The 18,848-nt window shown below is 35.6% G+C and overlaps 1 long non-coding RNA gene across 1 annotated transcript; it reads right to left on the bottom strand.

The window, feature by feature from the left end:
* Positions 1-15,515: 15,515 nt before the first annotated feature.
* LOC140875773 (uncharacterized) lies at positions 15,516-17,695 on the bottom strand. Its single transcript, XR_012148587.1, has 2 exons — positions 17,530-17,695; positions 15,516-15,753 (listed from the first exon to the last, which is right to left on the bottom strand). It is a non-coding gene; the product is annotated as an uncharacterized lncRNA (long non-coding RNA).
* Between the last annotated feature and the right edge of the window lie 1,153 nt (positions 17,696-18,848).

Raw genomic sequence — 18,848 nt, 5'->3', positions numbered from 1 at the left:
TTACGACGGAATGATGCCTCCAAGAGCAACTTGAAAACCCTTCGAAATTCCAAAGGCCCACGTCACTTTTTAGCAATGATTTGCTTAATTATCTTGGACTATACTCAATTTCTTATTAGTTACTATAACTCGCAATGCTTCTGAGGATGCTTAAAATTCTCTTAAACAATTACTCTAGTTCAGTTAACCTTCAAGTGGAATTAATGACTCTTCTTAACTTAGGATTGATCGACCTATTTCTATAAATAAATCTAATCCAATCCCTGATAAGAAAATATAACCATAAAATCCATTGTTCGGTTCCAAAATATCATCCAATAATATAAAGAATCCAAATTGGCAACTAAACATATCCCAAAATTTCCGTACACCCATTCCTACTTTCGTCTCTTTGTCATTCTTGGTTCTACCGACAGTTTAATTCTTAGTTAAAATCTTCCAATGGATTTATCCACCTTTCCTATCTCAGATGCAACGATTAAAAAATCCATATTTATCCTTGAGCCAAAACATTCCACGAGTTATCATCCATTTATTGGATTAGATCGTCTCTAAGTACCAAATAGTTCTCACGTATCGCCTAAGGACATATCTCAAATCCATAGTTCAACTTCACAGCAAGTCCAAAAATCCAAAAATTTCAAAATTATTATATGTACAACCTGAATTCGTATTTCAAGAACTTAGTATGCAATTGGACACCTCAAAGAGTTTGTAATTTTATTGTATATGCTTCCTAATTGTTCCTCCAGTACCTTAGAATTTCACCGGTAGGTAAATCCACAGCTTATCCAGAAACTTCCTAGATATTTTGTTCATCATTCTATGCCCGTAGTTGGTGCAGACCTTACCGGTTGACATTCACTAAATCTTAGAATACAAATGTAAAGTACCCAAAAGTCTCTAAGGACAACTCTATTTTTCTATCTCGCGACTGATCACCTATTCAACTTACCAAAGTCTTCTATTTACTCTTAACGATCATATTTAAAATGCAAACAACCCAATCAATTAACTTACTACCTAGAAGTCTACTCGCTAAAAATAGATATAATTGATAGTCGTCATTCCTCGGAACACAATGGTAACTTATGATTTTATCTAGTACTAATTCTAAATTCCAACAGTCTAAATACTTACTAAACGGTTACGAGCCAATTCTCTACACAAGAAATCGAATTGATAATTGAAACTATGATCCACCAAAATCCTTATCATGATGGATCATGAAATGAAACAAACATACAAGTAATGCTTCTCAATATGAAATGAAATGACGGAAGCATTACAAACAAAAGAGCCGAAAATAGAAATATATAATAGTGAAAACAACTCACTCACAATTCAATTCTTGGGGTGGATGAATAATAATAGAGGCTCCAAGAACAATGAATATGAGCCAACAAGATAACAAATCTGGTGATCACTCATCCAACGGTAATGACATCATGCTCAAACAATAAAAGAACAATTAAAACAATCGGTGTGACTTTAATCGAGAGAAGTCCATGCAAGTCAATAATCAGGGAACACAACGGTCCTAAGGCATATTCAAATGTCAATAACAACATAAGTAGATCACCAAAAAATGAAAGACAATGTGAATCTCACTCACATCAACATGTGGCTCTAGAACTATGAAAAATTCCATGAAGTGCGAAATATAAACAAGATTTTATTAAGAAGTTTGACCAATTCCAAAGTAGCCGAATACAACGTTGACTGGTGTCATACGAATTCATAAATGAACAAAAGATGTGCAAAGAAATTTCAAATACTCAAAAATAAATGTTGCAACGGATTTAAGCACAAAAGAAAAAAAAAATAACGACCGGAATAGTAGTTCACATAATTGAAAGACTCACAGTAACCGACTCACTATTTCATGAAATCGTATTTGCCCAAATAACAATCGAAAAACTCATACTATCCCTAAACATATAAAAAAAATACGTATCCCAAGTCTTCACACGAATTTCGATTCATTAAGTTAACTGACAAAACATACATCTATAAATTTCTAAACAAACTATACACTTAGTTATATCCGACTAAAATCCATTCACAAGAGGATAAATTACCACAAGGACACATCAATTAATATTTTCTAATGCACAAGTTTAATGTTTCCAACAAACTCCTACAATCTCATCAAAAATTATTAGCGCTACCTGATAACTCAAACAACATCCACGTACTGTCTAAAACTGAAAAGAATATTGGCACACCAACTCTTTTTAACTTAAAACCACATGCTATAAAATAAACAGTCAAATGATACACTTTAAACTACTAAAATAAAATTTTAAACGAAAATAAACACTAAACTACACACTTAAATAAATTAAACACCTAGATTTGAAAATATTTTGAAAATAAAAGAATGACATCAAAACATTTAAAGTATCAATTCAAGTATGACTAATATATAAAATCCATTAAACTTACAAACTTTGAGGCGAGATTTCTCGAGTTTCTTGCAACCGGCAGTAAGCAAAACCCAACCAAAACCATACTCTGATACCAACTGAAACGACTCTAGTTCTGCTTTAAATTAAACTAAATAAAAATACGGGTTTTCAAAAAAATTTCGGCATGATCTAACTATTTTGATTAAAACCCGCCTGTCTCAGATAGAAAAAAAAAATACAAACCCAACCAACAACACTAAATAATCTAGACCGAGAAAAGAAAATAAACGACAACTTAAGAAAGAGATTGACACACCAAACATCCAAAAGTTTAACGATTTGATACATACGTGCCCACAAACAATTCCAAAGAATATTATCTTTACATTTACATTTAGTAAATTAACAAGATAAAAGACTTTAAAGTGCTAAATAAACTTTTGCGGAAGACTGGAATGGTCAGAGGGATGTGTCGTGCCCGCATCGCAGTCCGCTCGATAATCCTGCCAAAATCCTTATCATGATGGATCATGAAATGAAACAAACATACAAGTAATGCTTCTCAATATGAAATGAAATGACGGAAACATTACAAACAAACGAGCCGAAAATAGAAATCTGTAATAGTGAAAACAACTCACTCATAATTCAATTTTTGGGGTGAATGAATAATAATAGAGGCTCCAAGAACAATGAATATGAGCCAACAAGATAACAAATCTGGTGATCACTCATCCAAAGTTAATGACATCATGCTCAAACAATAAAAGAACAATTAAAACAATCGGTGTGACTTTAATCGAGAGAAGTCCACGCAAGTCAATAATCAGGGAACACAAAGGTCCTAAGGCATATTCAAATGTCAATAACAACATAAGTAGATCACCAAAAAACGAAAGACAATGTGAATCTCACTCACATCAACATGTGGCTCTAGAACTAAGAAAAATTCCATGAAGTGCGAAATATAAACAAGATATTATTAAGAAGTTTGACCAATGCCAAAGTAGCCGAATACAACATTGACTGATGTCATACGAATTCATAAATGAACAAAAGATGTGCAAAGAAATTTCAAATACTCAAAAATAAATGTTGCAACGGATTTAAGCACAAAAGAAAAAAAAATAAATAACGACCGAAATAGTAGTTCACATAATTGAAAGACTCACAGTAACCGACTCACTATTTCATGAAATCGTATTTGCCCAATAACAATCAAAAAACTCATACTATCCCTAAACATATAAAACAAAATACGTATCCCAAGTCTTCACAAGAATTTCGATTCATTTGAAAGAGTGGGTGCCCGGTGAGCCAACTTGTGGCTAAGGGCTTTGATGACTCTTTGTATAAACAATCTTTTGTTTAATATAATTTACACTTTTATTAATGGCAATGACTTTATCTTTCTTCATATTGTTATATTGTGATATACTATTGTTGTTTTGATAAAGACCTTGAATATACTATAGTGTATGTAAGATGTGGTAGTACATGGGGATGACTATCATAAAACACATTTTATAGTCACTGCATATTCTAAACAGTTCCTAGTCGATTGAGCCGTCCGTTAATAAGGATAAGGATCGCTCGAGATTGAGACTAGCATTTGCGATGCCGAGTGCCATGTTTCATTGGTATGGAACATAGAGATGTTCAAAGCATGCAAATGGATATTCATACGATGAATGATCGAACTACCCTATCCGGACTTTCCAAGTGGTTATCACTTATCGAGTGGATAAAGTCCGCGTTTTTGGTTGTACACCATTAGTCCTTACTACTTGAAACATCATTGAGACTCTATATGCTAGTACTGTACTTTGACTCGTTTACCGACTCTATTGGGGTCATCAGGTGTCGGGATTGGGTACAGTTACGACACATATAGGAGTCGATGCTTTGTTGTCAAGGATTCACCACATACTTGCGAGTGTGGATATCCTATGCAATCTGAGTAGATATTAGTGTGACGAATCTCTGGCCAGAGTACATGATGTGTTTTAAGAAATGGTTTCTTAGTAGCACATGCGATGTCACTATTTGATCTTCAAGATGCATTGCATAGTTATCGAATCTCGAACGACTCTCGATTTACCAATGGTTGTTGATTCGATCGGGATATATGGATGAAGGGACCGTACTGTACGCTAACCAAAATCTATTGGTTCTTTCAGGCACTATCAGTGATACCTAGAGAATCATGGGGCGATGTTGCTAGGCGCTCTTACCATGATTCGATGGGCAAGTCGGAAATTGTTGTTCCGGGTCACAAGGAGTTGTGAGCCCACGGCTAGCTGTATCCCTGAACCATTGAGGGTCACACAGAGTAATGGATTTTTAATCCCCGTTGAGATAGTTAAATTTAAAGAGTTAAATTTAATGAACAAAGAAGTTGGACTTCTTATTTAAGAGTAGAGGAGTAAGATTTCCTAAAATGACATAGGGATGGGCATTTTTGGAAACCACTGAATTCGGATTCAAAAAATTTATCTTGACTCTAAAAGATGCAGAAATGGTTTTTGTGAACATTGGTGAAATTGGTTTATTAATCTGAGTCACGATGAATTTTATATTAATTTCTGAACATGCGGGCTTTGCTTGTCAGGCTTGAACTTATGACTAATGGGCCCTAAGCTGTTAGCAGCCCACATTATAAATAAGTTATTGCAGTACAAAAATTACACAACAGAGGCTCACAATTTTCGAAAACCCTAGTTGTTTTTATTAAAAGTGGCCGCCCCCTTTTTCCTCTCTCTGCACGAAAATTCCAGCCTGTGAATTTTGAATTTGCAGTCTGGTTTAACGGATCAAATTCGTTAATTCTCTTCGTAGAAACTTCTGATAGATTTTCTAGTGCAATCTATCAGAGGGATTAAATTTCTGTTCGTGGACCTGATTGAAGAATTGTTCGTCCATCAGTTCCTAGGATATACAACAAGAGCAGAGTAATCTGTTGGTGTCCATAATCTCGATTCGAGATTGGAGGTAAAAATTTAATTGTGATTTAATTTTTACACGCACAATTTAATCGTAAAGTTTTGATACCCATTATGGAATCGTTCCATATTAATAAAATAAAACTTTTAAACTTCCGCTGCACCGGGTATCAATTCTAATTGATCTGATCACGGTTCTCCAACAGTGGTATCAGAGACAGGTTGCTCAGATCAAGCGATTAAATAAATCGATTGTACAAAAATTTTTTAAGCCTCGGTTTTTTAAACAAAATAAATTTTTTAAAATAAATTTTTTTTTTCGGGCAAAACACGGGCAGCGATCGTCGCTGCCCTAGGGGCAGCGACGGGCTGCCCGGGGGCGCGGGCAGCCCGGGAGCGTCCCGGAAGGCCCGGGAAAAATTAATTTTTATTTTTAAATTAAAATTTTAATATGTTAAAATTCTATTTTTGGTCCGATCGAAAATTGTTTTGATTGGTCCACGAGGCGTCGGATCGAATTGTTCGAGTTCGAAAATTTTAAAATTGATTTTTGGATAAATTTGAATTTTTGGAAAATTTATAGATTTTATCCGTTAAATCAGATTTTATGAAATTAATTATTTTTGGTACAATTGATGATAAGATATGATCTTATGGAAATATTGAGTAAAATTTGATTTTATGTATAAAATTGGATTTTATATGTAAAATATGATTTTATTTGATAAAAAGATAAAATATGATTTTGTATGTAAAATAAGATTTTATATATGGAATATGATTTTATACTTTTAATTTAAATTGCCATTGCATGTTATCCAATAAATTAATTTTGAATTAAAATATTATTGGATAAGGATGATCGATTGTCATGACCAATTTTGTAGGTGTATGTTAGGAATTTACATTTGTTTTTATTGTTGTTGAATTTATTAATGGCCTGGTTTATGGCCCAATATGAATTGTCATATGTAATAAAAGTGGGCCTGGTTTATGGCACGTTCCCACCCCTTAAAATGTATCCCCTACTTGTCATAGTTATTTATTGTAAATACATTAGATTTAGTGGGAGATGAAGATTTGAAGATGGAGGTAGGCCCAGCAGACAATAAAGACAGAAGAAATGTAAATTGGAAGCTCAATGTAATAGGATTGCATTGCATACCTGCATATTACCTAGGATTGGACTTAGACTCGTGATTGGCAACCACGGGTCGATTAGAAATGGAATCGATCATCCTATATAATATATGATATTATCGTTGTATGCATGTTTTAGACTAAATTGTATGAATCCCGCAAGTATACAAATTATAAATGATGAGACAAATTTTCAAAATTAAAATCCCTCATTTTAAATATGATTTAAAATTGATATCAAGATAAACAAAGGAAATTTAAATATTATTTAAATGTTCCTACCTTCCATCAACGATCAATGTATGAGATGCTACCCGCGGATACGGTCCAGCTCATATTATTGGGGGGGCCCGTTCGTCGGAAAGCTGTACATTGGATCGACAAATGTTGTAAGTTGGATGGAACTCCCATGGGATCGGCTCATATTATTGGGGGATCCACATGGCGACCGTCCATCACAACTTAATATTGATGGGTCATCTTGACATGTCACAATAAAAGGCGTCATATTATTGGGCCCTTTTTGGACATGAGGTAAAAACGTGGAGGTTGCTTTGGAAGCAATTGGGCTCTACCTTTTGAAAATTATGGTTGGCTGATATTATTCGGGATCATAGTTTGTCAATTGGACTCCATGTTCCTACTAAGGAAAACAGTTTCCCGTTTTCACTAGAGGGTAGTGAAATCGTTAAAATAGTGGGAGTGAGATTCATAAAATAAATTTCGCCTATTTTATGTCTTAGTAAATTAATTAAACAATCACTGATAATTGTTTGTTTCTTTTCAGTATAAAAATAAAGATGAATTCGCGCAATCCACTATTCTCTATTCTCGAACAAAATAAACTGACTGGCGCAAACTATACGGAATGGTTCCGTAAGTTGAAGATTGTCTTGACCTCGGAGAAGATGCTCTACGTGTTAGAAAAATCTCCTCCGAAGGAAGCACCAGCTGACATAAGTCCGGAAGAGTTGGCCAAACTTGATACATGGTGGGACCATGATATCAAGGCCAAATGCTATATGCAAGCCTCAATGTCTGATGAACTCCAGAGGCGATTTGAGGACACCGTGAATGCTGCTGACATTCACGTACAACTCAAGGAACTTTTTGGGGCTCAATCGAGAGCTGAAAGGTTCGCTACTGTAAAAGAGCTAATGACGTGTCGCATGCGTGAAGGGACTTCGGTCCGTGATCATGGGGTACAAGTGATTTGGCTCATACAGAAGTTGGTAACGCTTGATTTGGTGTTGGAGCATGAACTCAACGTGGACTTATTACTTCTCTCTCTTCCTTCTTCGTTTGACGGATTTGTGGTGAATTTCAATATGAACAAGATAGAGGCCGCCCTTGAAGAGATGGTCAATATGCTTGTAACATATGAAGCCACTTTAAAGAAGGATAAACCAGTTCTCTTGGTGGGCTCCTCTTCTTCAGCTAAGAAGGGGCCAAGTACAAAGGGTAAGAAACGTTCTGCCCCACCCAAGAAAACCGGACCCGAGAAGAAGAAAAAGACAAAGGCTTCAAACATGGAAAAGTCCAAGGATGTTTGCCATTACTACAAGAAACCCGGTCATTGGAAACGTAACTGCAAGGAATATCTAGAGCAGTTGCGAACTACGAAGGGTATGTTCTATATTGAAATAAATGTTTCACTTAATATTACTTCTTGGGTATTGGATACCGGATGTGGATCTCACATTTGCAATGATTTGCAGGTGATGACAAGAAGTCGCAAGCTTAGAATGGGTGAGACCCAGCTGAGGCTCGGAAATGGTTCTAGAGTTGAAGCCAAAGCTGTGGGAGACGTTTATTTAATTTTGCAGAACGATTTTAAGTTACTTTTGAGAGATGTTTTATTTGTTCCAGATTTGATTAAAAACATTATTTCTATTTCTATGCTTGATAGAGATGGTTATTCTTGCAATTTTGTGAATGGGATTTGCAATATTTACAAGAATGAATGTTTAATTGGAAATGGACAACTTGAAAACGATCTATATAACTTAAAATTAAAAGACGTTCCAATAAATTATGTTGATAAACCGGTAACAACAAACAAAAGGAAAATCGATAGTCAAAACCCGGCATACCTTTGGAATGCTAGGCTAGGTCATATTTCCTCAAGGAGGATGAACAAGCTAATGGGAGAGGGCATGTTTGATATGTCTGATATTAACTCTCTACCTACTTGTTAGTCCTGCCTGAAAGGAAAAATGACTAAATCTCCTTTTAAGGGGAAATCTGAGCGTAGTAAAAATCTGTTGGATTTGATCCATACAGATGTTTGTGGTCCATTTAGAATTGGTACTCAATTTGGCCACACCTACTTCATTACCTTTACTGATGATTATTCAAGGTATGGGTATTTATATTTAATGAAATATAAGTCTGAAGCATTTGAAAAGTTCAAAGAATTCAAGGCTGAAGTAGAAAACAAACTAGGTAAAAGTATTAAAGCATTTCGATCGGATCGAGGTGGAGAATACTTAAGTACCGAGTTTTTGGACTATCTGAAAGAGAATGGGATTCTCTCTCAGTGGACTCCTCCTATGACACCACAGCTGAATGGTGTATCGGAGCGTCGTAATCGAACTTTGTTGGACATGGTTCGATCCATGATGAGCTTCACTGAGCTTCCACCTTCGTTTTGGGGCTACGCGCTTGAAACGGTGGTGTTGTTGTTGAACAACGTCCACACCAAAGCAGTGGACAAAACACCATACGAGTTATGGAATGGCAAAGCTCCTAAGTATTCGTACTTGAGGATTTGGGGATGTCCTGCTTACGTGAAGCAGACAGTGGGAGATAATTTGGATAGTCGATCCACCTTATGTTATTTTGTAGGGTATCCAAAGAATTCAATCGGATATTATTTCTATCATCCTGCTGAAACAAAGGTGTTTGTTTCAAGGAATGCCACATTCTTGGAGAAGGAGTTCTTATTGGATAAGAAAGGCGAGATGATGGAACTCGAAGAAATTCGAGAAGAACCCAAAATACAAAATAATGATCCTACACCTCAGGAACCATTGATAGACACGCCTATACCTAGAAGATCCGAGAGGACTTCTAGACCTCCTATTCGATATGGTCTTCTTCTTGAAGGGGATCAAGATGAACCCGATGTTGGATGTGATCCAAGAAACTTCAAAGAAGCAATTTCTGATGCGGATTCAAATTTATGGCTTGAAGCTATGCAGTCGGAAATAGATTCGATGCATACAAACCAAGTTTGGTCTTTAGTAGATCCTCCCGATTGAATTGTTCCAATAGGGTGTAAATGGATCTACAAGAGAAAGCTTGGGCCTGATGGTAAGGTATTGACCTACAAGGCACGATTGGTGGCGAAAGGTTATACTCAAAGACAAGGAGTTGACTATGATGAAACCTTTTCACCAGTTGCAATGTTCAAGTCCATAAGAATCCTTATTGCCATAGCTGCTTGGTATGACTATGAGATATGGCAAATGGATGTGAAGACTGCATTTCTTAATGGAAACATTAAGGAAGAGATCTATATGATGCAGCCTAAGGGATACACATCCATGGGAAGCAAGTATAAGGTATGCAAGCTTCAGAGATCAATCTATGGTCTCAAATAAGCATCAAGAAGTTGGAACCAGAAATTTGATGAAATAATAAAGGATTTTGGTTTCATCAAGAACCCGGAGGAACCGTGCGTGTACAAGAAAGTAGTTAAGGATGCTGTGACATTCTTAGTACTTTATGTTGATGACATCCTACTCATTGGGAATGACGTAGGGATGTTGCAGTCAACAAAGATATGGTTATCAGGTAGATTCTCGATGAAGGATTTGGGTGAGGAATCCTATATTCTAGGGATACAGATCTATAGAGATAGATCTAAGAGAATGATAGGACTCACTCAAGCAACCTACATCGACACCATATTGAAAAGGTTTTCAATGGATGGGTCCAAGAGAGGACATCTACCTATGTGTCATGGAGTTTCTCTATCCAAGTCTATGTGTCCCAAGACTGATGAAGAGATAGAGAAAATGACACATGTACCATATGCGTCAGCCATAGGTAGTATCATGTATGGGATGATATCTACCAGACCGGATGCAGCATTTGCTCTGAGTGTCACGAGCAGATATCAAGCTAATCCCGGTCAAATGCATTGGAAAGCCGTGAAGGACATTCTTAAGTACTTACGAAGGACTAAGAATATGTTCATGGTATATGGAGGAAGAGAACTTAAATTGGAAGGCTATACCGACTCTAGCTTCCAAAGTGACGTGGATGACTCAAAGTCAACCTCTCGATTTGTGTTCATGCTCAATGGCGGTGCTGTCTCTTAGAAGAGTTCCAAGCAGGACACCACAGCGGATTCCACCACTGAGGCAGAATACATTGCGGCATCAGCTGCTGCTAAAGAGGCCATTTGGATGAGGAATTTCGTCTAAGAGTTGGGCGTTATTCCGGAAGTTGTTGGTCCAGTCCCGGTGTACTGTGACAACACGGGTGCCGTTGCTCAGGCAAAGGAACCAAGGTCTCATCAAAGATCCAAACACGTACTGAGGAAATACCACATCATCCGGAAGATCGTGGAAAGAGGAGACATCACTGTCGAGAGAGTGGCGTCTGCAGACAATATCGTTGATCCACTTACTAAGCCCTTGCCAGGACCATTATTTGACAAACATCGCGAAGCAATGGGTCTACGTAGTATGACTAGTTGGCTTTAGGGCAAGTGGGAGATTGAAAGAATGGGTGCCCGGTGAGCCAACTTGTGGCTAAGGGCTTTGATGACTCTTTGTATAAACAATATTTTGTTTAATATAATTTACACTTTTATTAATGGCAATGACTTTATCTTTCTTCATATTGTTATATTGTGATATACTATTGTTGTTTTGATAAAGACCTTGAATATACTATAGTGTATGTAAGATGTGGTAGTACATGGGGATGACTATCATGAAACACATCTTATAGTCACTGCATATTCTAAACAGTTCCTAGTCGATTGAGCCGTCCGTTAATAAGGATAAGGATCGCTCGAGATTGAGACTAGCATTTGCGATGCCGAGTACCACGTTTCATTGGTATGGAACATAGAGATGTTCAAAGCATGCAAATGGATATTCATACGATGAATGATCGAACTACCCTATCCGGACTTTCCAAGTGGTTATCACTTATCGAGTGGATAAAGTCCACGTTTTTGGTTGTACACCATTAGTCCTTACTACTTGAAACATCATTGAGACTCTATATGCTAGTACTGTACTTTGACTCGTTTACCGACTCTATTGGGGTCATCAGGTGTCGGGATTGGGTACAGTTACGACACATATAGGAGTCGATGCTTTGTTGTCAAGGATTCACCACATACTTGCGAGTGTGGATATCCTATGCAATCTGAGGAGATATTAGTGTGACGAATCTCTGGCCAGAGTACATGATGTGTTTTAAGAAATGATTTCTTTGTAGCACATGCGATGTCACTATTTGATCTTCAAGATGCATTGCATAGTTATCGAATCTCGAACGACTCTCGATTTACCAATGGTTGTTGATTCGATCGGGATATATGGATGAAGGGACCGTACTGTACGCTAACCAAAATCTATTGGTTCTTGCAGGCACTATCAGTGATACCTAGGGAATCGTGGGGCGATGTTTCTAGGCGCTCTTACCATGATTCGATGGGCAAGTCGGAAATTGTTGTTCCAAGTCACAAGGAGTTGTGAGCCCACGGCTAGATGTATTCCTGAATCATTGAGGGTCACACAGAGTAATGGATTTTTAATCCCCGTTGAGATAGTTAAATTTAAAGAGTTAAATTTAATAAACAAAGAAGTGGAACTTCTTATTTAAGAGTAGAGGAGTAAGATTTCCTAAAATGACATAGGGATGGGCATTTTTGGAAACCACTGAATTCGGATTCAGAAAATTTATCTTGACTCTAATAGATGCAGAAATGGTTTCTGTGAACATTGGTGAAATTGGTTTATCAATCTGAGTCACGATGAATTTTATATTAATTTCTGAACATGCGGGCTTTGCTTGTCAGGCTTGAACTTATGACTAATGGGCCCTAAGTTGTTAGCAGCCCACATTATAAATAAGTTATTGCAGTACAGAAATAACATAACAGAGGCTCACAATTTTCGAAAACCCTAGTTGTTTTTATTAAAAGTGGCCGCCCCCTTTTTCCTCTCTCTGCACGAAAATTCCAGCCTGTGAATTTTGAATTTGCAGTCTGGTTTAACGGATCAAATTCGTTAATTCTCTTCGTAGAAACTTCTGATAGATTTTCTAGTGCAATCTATCAGAGGGATTAAATTTCCGTTCGAGGACCTGATTGAAGAATTTTTCGTCCATCAGTTCCTGGGATATACAACAAGAGCAGAGTAATCTGTTGGTGTCCATAATCTCGATTCGAGATTGGAGGTAAAAATTTAATTGTGATTTAATTTTTACACGCATAATTTAATCGTAAAGTTTTGATACCCATTATGGAATCGTTCCATATTAATAAAATAAAACTTTTAAACTTCCGCTGCACCAGGTATCAATTCTAATTGATCTGATCACGGTTCTCCAACATCATTAACTTAACTGACAAAACATACATCTATAAATTTCTAAAAAAACTAACACTTAGTTATATCCGACTAAAATCCATTCACAAGAGGATAAATTACCACAAGGACACATCAATTAATATTTCCTAATGTGCAAGTTTAATGTTTCCAACAAACTCCTACAATCTCATCAAAAATTATTAGCGCTACCTGATAACTCAAACAACATCCACGTACTGTCTAAAACTGAAAAGAATATTGGCACACCAACTCTGTTTAACTTAAAACCACATGCTATAAAATAAACAGTCAAATGATACACTTTAAACTACTAAAATAAAATTTTAAACGAAAATAAACACTAAACTACACACTTAAATAAATTAAACACCTAGATTTGAAAATATTTTGAAAATAAAAGAATGACATCAAAACATTTAAAGTATCAATTCAAGTATGACTAATATATAAAATCCATTAAACTTACAAACTTTGAGACGAGATTTCTCGAGTTTCTTGCAACCGGCAGTAAGCAAAATCCAACCAAAACCATACTCTGATACCAACTGAAACGACCCTAGTTCTGCTTTAAATTAAACTAAATAAAAATACGGGTTTTCAAAAAAATTTCGGCATGATCTAACTATTTTGATTAAAACCCGCCTGTCTCAGATAGCAAAAAAAATACAAACCCAACCAACAACACTAAATAATCTAGACCGAGAAAAGAAAATAAACGACAACTTGAGAAAGAGATTGACACACCAAACATCCAAAAGTTTAACGATTTGATACATACGTGCCCACAAACAATTCCAAAGAATATTATCTTTACATTTACATTTACTAAATTAACAAGATAAAAGACTTTAAAGTGCTAAATAAACTTTTGCGGAAGACTGGAATGGTCAGAGGGATGTGTCGTGCCCGCATCGTAGTCCGCTCGATAATCCTGCCAAAATCGTTATCATGATGGATCATGAAATGAAACAAACATACAAGTAATGCTTCTCAATATGAAATGAAATGACGGAAGCATTACAAACAAACGAGCCAAAAATAAAAATCTGTAATAGTGAAAACAACTCACTCATAATTTAATTCTTGGGATGAATGAAAAATAATAGAGGCTCCAAGAACAATGAATATGAGCCAACAAGATAACAAATCTGGTGATCACTCATCCAAAGTTAATGACATCATGCTTAAACAATAAAAGAACAATTAAAACAATCGGTGTGACTTTAATCGAGAGAAGTCCACGCAAGTCAATAATCAGGGAACACAAAGGTCCTAAGGCATATTCAAATGTCAATAACAACATAAGTAGATCACCAAAAAATGAAAGACAATGTGAATCTCACTCACATCAACATGTGGCTCTAGAACTAACAAAAATTCCATGAAGTGCGAAATATAAACAAGATATTATTAAGAAGTTTGACCAATGCCAAAGTAGCCGAATACAACATTGACTGATGTCATACGAATTCATAAATGAACAAAAGATGTGCAAAGAAATTTCAAATACTCAAAAATAAATGTTGCAACGGATTTAAGCACAAAAGAAAAAAAAATAAATAACGACCGGAATAGTAGTTCACATAATTGAAAGACTCACAGTAACCGACTCACTATTTCATGAAATCGTATTTTCCCAAATAACAATCGAAAAACTCATACTATCCCTAAACATATAAAACAAAATACGTATCCCAAGTCTTCACACGAATTTCGATTCATTAACTTAACTGACAAAACATACATCAATAAATTTCTAAACAAACTATACACTTAGTTATATCCGACTAAAATCCATTCACAAGAGGATAAATTACCACAAGGACACATCAATTAATATTTCCTAATGCGCAAGTTTAATGTTTCCAACAAACTCCTACAATCTCATCAAAAATTATTAGCGCTACCTGATAACTCAAACAACATCCACGTACTGTCTAAAACTGAAAAGAATATTGGCACACCAACTCTGTTTAACTTAAAACCACATGCTATAAAATAAACAGTCAAATGATACACTTTAAACTACTAAAATAAAATTTTAAACGAAAATAAACACTAAACTACACACTTAAATAAATTAAACACCTAGATTTGAAAATATTTTGAAAATAAAAGAATGACATAAAAACATTTAAAGTATCAATTCAAGTATGACTAATATATAAAATCCATTAAACTTACCAACTTTGAGGCGAGATTTCTCGAGTTTCTTGCAACCGGCAGTAAGCAAAACCCAACCAAAACCATGCTCTGATACCAACTGAAATGACCCTAGTTCTGCTTTAAATTAAACTAAATAAAAATACGGGTTTTCAAAAAAATTTCGGCATGATCTAACTATTTTGATTAAAATCCGCCTGTCTCAGATAGCAAAAAAAATACAAACCAAACCAACAACACTAAATAATCTAGACCGAGAAAAGAAAATAAACGATAACTTGAGAAAAAGATTGATACACCAAACATCCAAAAGTTTAATGATTTGATACATACGTGCCCACAAACAATTCCAAAGAATATTATCTTTACATTTACATTTACTAAATTAACAAGATAAAAGACTTTAAAGTGCTAAATAAACTTTTGCGGAAGACTGGAATGGTCAGAGGGATGTGTCGTGCCCGCATCGCATTCCGCTCGATAGTCCTGCCCCTCAATCTCAATGATAACCTAAACCTACATCAAGTAGATTTAGTGAGCCTAGGGGCCCAGCAAGAATATGGGGTGAAATAACGAGGGTTTAAAAGTACATGCTTAATACTTAAAAAACATGTACTTAATATACCTTGAAATTTACTCCAAAAAGTTGAAAGATAAATGAGAATGAGATGTAATTCATACAATGACTCACACATTTAAACTTGGGAACTTTCTTAAACTTTACATAATCTCATGCATGACAGAAACTGAATATAAACTAAGTCGAGTCAAATTAGAAATGATCTGTAACTAAAACTGAAATTGTAACTGTAACTGTGAACTTAGATCCTTGAATTGTGACTCTGTGATTTCGATCATAATCTTGGTTGTAGTGCACTATGCCGCAAGGAGGTCAGGATATCATCCAACCCAATCTTGCACTGTATTTGGTAAGGGAGGCCAAGATATCTCTCAGCCCCACACGAACACATGCTAAGGTAAGGAAACCCATAATTATTTGATAAGGAAGGCCAGAACATCTCTCAGCCCCACACGAACACATGCTTTACTGTAGTCACAATCATCTCACTTCGTTCAAAAATATTTTCTTTCATTCTTACTTGACTCGACTCAAAGATATAACATGCTTTTATGGAAATGACTTTCTTTGAAAATATTCACTCTATTACTCGATTTATGAAATGAATGATGCCATATGGTTGACAAGGATGGTGAATTAGGTGGCAAACCATAGCTTAGAATCTAGACTTTACTTTTTAGTACTTAGGACGTATCCCGAGCAATCCACTTGCAAGGCTTATATTTTACTCGATTCTTAATCAAAACGAATTTCTCTTGAAAACACGATTTCCATGCACTCTATACTTAACTAGGAAGTCATCCTCAAGATACAAATCTTATCCAATGATTTCTTTCAAGTAAGTTTCCGGACAACAACACTTAACATCTAAAATCCGGACCTTAACATTCAATAGCCTAGAACACAACCAAACCTTAACCGAATTGGTTCCTGCTTGAAACGACGTTTCCCTAACATACTAGGCTATTCCCAAACCCGTGCCCTTAATAAAACATGAGTGCAACCCTATTTTTTATGAACATTTCTGGACAGCCCCCGACACTTGACAATTTTTGCTCAATAGCTCATCTCTGTTCTTCAAAACTTAACCATGCGACCCCCATATTCCCAATCTATAACTTAAGACCTAGACCACTTCCTAGTCCCACTAAAACCCCTAAGACCGACTCCCTCACAAGCCAATACCCCAGCTCGAGCAACAATCCCCTGTCCCTGAACCAATATCCCAGCTCGAGTTTAGCCCCTGCCCTGAAACCAATCTCCTTTTTCAACACCTAAGTCGACAGCCCTACATCACCATTTGCAAGCCATTTCCAACACACCCTAAGCTCTACCATGTGAGCTACGTTCTCACCCATGGTAGCCCCTAATCCACCAACCGAGCATTACCAGGTTCAATCCACACATGCCCAAACACAAGAAATTTGAACTGTGGCATAAATGCATACATTAACAGCAAGCGTCTAACTCATACTAACCAACACATGAAAAAAACGACACATTTGGATCACAAGAATTTGCAACACACCAAAGGGAAACAAGGAATTCAAAGGCTAATTCCAGGAAAATAGAGAACGCGAGCAGTTTTTCAAAAAAATGCAGAAAATAATCGGACGCCCTCATAAACTCAGAAAAACTTCGCAAATATAAGCAAGGACACAAGCACACAACATAATAATCAACTTGGTTGCCAAAGAAGCCCATAATCATGCCTTAATCAAAAAATAAAAAAAGAAGGAGAGGGGAAGCTTCGACGAGATGGAACAGGGGAGGCAGAGCTCGAGCAGCTCGCCTGACAGTGAGCCTTTCCGGGAAAAGATGGAGCTGCTGCGGCGGCCGACGGCTGGAGAAAATGGAGGGGAAATCAGATGAGGCCATACCGAGTGAGGGAAATGAAAATGGTGAGAATTCTGCGATCTACGATGGATTGGAGAAGGGGTGAGCAAAAAATGGGCCGGGTGTTTTTGGGCTGAAAAGAAAAATAAAAACTTTTGGGCCGGGTCAACATACTATAAATGTATAGAAAAAATATTATATAACATGTAGTATTTTATATGGCGCGAGTAAAAGTGTTCGGGCTTGATTTCGCAAATACACAAAATTGAAATTTCAAGAATTAAATGCTCTAATTTTATTTATCGGGTTTGAAAATGCTAATTTTCGAAAAACTTTAAAAAAAATAAACTTATGAATGCGATAAAAGCAATTCTTTGACACCCTAAAAATTATAAAATAACATTTCATCTATTTTTTCTCAATTCTCATATATATTAACTCTTGAGATAACATCTAGAAATTTACTGTCGAAAACCGATACCGTAAGCCACTGAACTCAAAAATCTCAAGAATAATTAACTTAATAATATTTGAGCAATTTAAACTTTAAAAAAATTTAAACAATAACTTAGAAATTAAATTCAATACTTTAAATATTCTAATATCACGACAGCGAGTAAACTATTTAAGTAGCAAGCAAAACGATTAAAATAATTTAAACAAACTAAATGTATGTTTAAAAGTCATTTTAAATAAATATACGAGCGGAATAAAAATATTTAAAATGACTTAGACATTTAAAAATATATTTAAATAAATAAACTAGACATTTAAAATAATTTAAATTACTAATAGCTAAACTTAAATTATTCTAAATAAATAAGTCGAGCAATTAAAATTATTTAAATAAGAAAATCTTAAAATCTTTAAAATATTTAAAACAAATAAGCGATATAATAAAACAATTCAAATGAGTAGACTTAAACAGTTAATAGTAATAATTAAATAGTTAGTACAACAAAATCATTTAAATAAATAACTAATATCACATAATTCAAATAAAGAATCTGAATCAATTAAACTTAAAAATAATAAATCCTAATATTTATTAAATTAAATGAATGTGATTTAGTAGATTAGATTTTACGTGCTATACCATACCTCGTTCGAAAAGCAGTTTTCGATACATCTTCATCTCTTACTCTCAATTGATGGTAGCCGGATCTTAAATCAATTTTCGAATATACCGACGAAC

Source organism: Henckelia pumila, chromosome 1 (assembly GCF_033568475.1).
Source record: "Henckelia pumila isolate YLH828 chromosome 1, ASM3356847v2, whole genome shotgun sequence".
NCBI classification, from domain to species: Eukaryota; Viridiplantae; Streptophyta; class Magnoliopsida; order Lamiales; family Gesneriaceae; genus Henckelia; species Henckelia pumila.
Note: the sequence above shows the minus strand (reverse complement) of the source record. Positions and strands in the feature narration are given on the sequence as shown.